This window comes from Silene latifolia, chromosome 2 (assembly GCF_048544455.1).
Source record: "Silene latifolia isolate original U9 population chromosome 2, ASM4854445v1, whole genome shotgun sequence".
Classification (NCBI taxonomy): Eukaryota; Viridiplantae; Streptophyta; class Magnoliopsida; order Caryophyllales; family Caryophyllaceae; genus Silene; species Silene latifolia.
Genome location: NC_133527.1, coordinates 53,481,796 through 53,484,051, shown reverse-complemented (window position 1 = coordinate 53,484,051; position 2,256 = coordinate 53,481,796).

The following is a 2,256-nucleotide window of genomic DNA, read 5'->3' as shown; positions in this document are numbered from 1 at the left end:
TCTGCTGCTTTGTGTCGGTTTCTGTGATCAACGCGGTGGGGTTGAAGCGATCGTCCTGAAGTATCATAGTAATGATCTCATCCTGCGCGGCCCTAATGAATCGATCTTCTCCAAACAATAGGCTAACAGCTTGTTCGTCTAAGCAAGGTGCTTGACGGGTTTTGACGGTAGGAACCGTTTCTGGAGGAATGAAGTAGCAATCGTGAAAGATCTCGATTCCGGCTAACTTCCTCTCAAGATAATGCCAAGGTTCGGGAAATCCATGAAAGAGTTCTGAACTTCCTTCTTGAACAAAGTACTCATTTAAAGTGGGGAGATATGGCCTCATTTGGACTCCCACGTGCTTGCGATTTTGGACTTGGGCAAGCATCTCGAGAACCTCTTCTTTTGTGGGTTTGTACCCCAGTCCAAGTGGTATTCTTGTTGAGTTGCCTTCCTTGTATGGTGCGAAGGTATTCTTCCGAATTGGGTTCAAAGGCATTCCGGGGAAGTATCCTTGGGATTTGAGTATGTGGTTGACCACCAAGTTGGAGTAGGGATTATAGTATAAGGGTGCCAACTCACTTTCTATGACGCTTACACTTTGCAAGCCCCCAAGTTCGTATACGGGATCCGCAAGGACTTGATTGTTTGATTGCTTCTCGATTATTGCCTTGATGGGTGACGAAGTGATCGTCACTACTTTGCCATTTAGTGGAATCTTGATCTTTTAATGAAGGGTGGATGTTACCGCTTTGGAAGCATGAATCCAAGGCCTTCCCAGAAGTATGTTGAATGAAGCTTCGATGTCCACTATTTGGAAGTTAACCTTCCGTTCGATTGGTCCCGTGGCTATGGTTAGGTTAGCGAGTCCTACCACTTTTCGTCGTGTACCATCATATGCACGCACACCTTGATTTGTAGGAGTCCAATCCGACTCTTTCATGCCTAGTTTGTATGCCATTTTGAGGGGTATGACGTTGACCGCGGAGCCATCATCTACCAAGGTCATTGGCACATTTTTCTTTAGACAGATGACAGTGATGTATAGAGCAAGGTTGTGACTAGCGCCAAAAGGTGGCAAGTCTTCATCCGAGAAAGTAATAGGATTACTTAGCTTAGGTGATTCTTGGAAGACCAAGTTGACTACATCTTCAGGAGTGGAGTTATGTGCTACATTTAATTTGGCCAAAGCTTGTAGTAAAGCTTGGCAATGTGGAAATGAGCTTGCCACTAGTTTCCAGACTGAAAGATCAGCCTTGGTCTTCTGTAATTGCTTGAGCAAATGATCAGTGGGGTCATCTTCGTTGTCATTTGGTGTGATGACGTTGGTTGGACCGTTTTGAGTAGTGCTTTGATATGGGCGACCCGAACGAGTTAGGTGATCCACATCTTGGTCTTCACCATTTTGGACTATTTCTTTGACTAGGGAGTTTTCAATGAGATACTCGTCCTCATCATCATCGGCCCAAACCCCATTAACTGCAGCTAGTTCCTTCATTCTCATGATGTCACCTTCCAGTCGTATGATTTGATCGACTAGTTTATCAACCACGGTGACTACTTCTTGCATAGTGGCATTTTGAGAGAAGATCAATGGTACACGTTTTTTAGGTATTGCGTTGGGATTGCGCAAGGTCGTTACCATGCTTTCTAGTTCCCACACTTGTCTATCTACACTCCTTGCCCATGTGATGAAGTCGGAAATGGTAGGGGAGATAGTAGAGTAGAGCCTTTCCTTCTCAATTGCATGAATTTCACTTTCGGTGGGAGAAATGAGGTGTGAGCAATCTAAGGTAGATTCGTCACTTGTAATCACTAGAACTCCAAGAGGATTCTGAGTGTTGTTGGGCTTACCTCATGGTGGAATTGGAAGTCGACCATCTTCAATCATATCTTGAAGCACGTGTTTCAACTTGTAGCATTTTTCTGTGTCGTGCCCTTTGCCCCTATGGTATTTACAGTGTGAATTTTCATCCCAAAACTTGGACTTTCTTTCGGGTTCGGGAGTAGGTCCAATGGGTTGGAGTTTACCTTGCTTCATTAACCTTTTTAGAGCGTTGGAGTACGTATCCCCAAGGTTTGTGAATTTCCTTGGTGGAGTAGTTTTCTTAGATGGCTCGAGAAGGTTAACTTCGTCGGTCTTGCTAGTAGAGCCGTATGAACGACTTGTGGACCCTTGATATCCTCGACCTACCGTTTTGGACAAGAGTCCTTTACGGATGTCATCTTCAATTCGTGTCCCTAATACGGTTAAGTCCTTGAAAGTCTTGATGT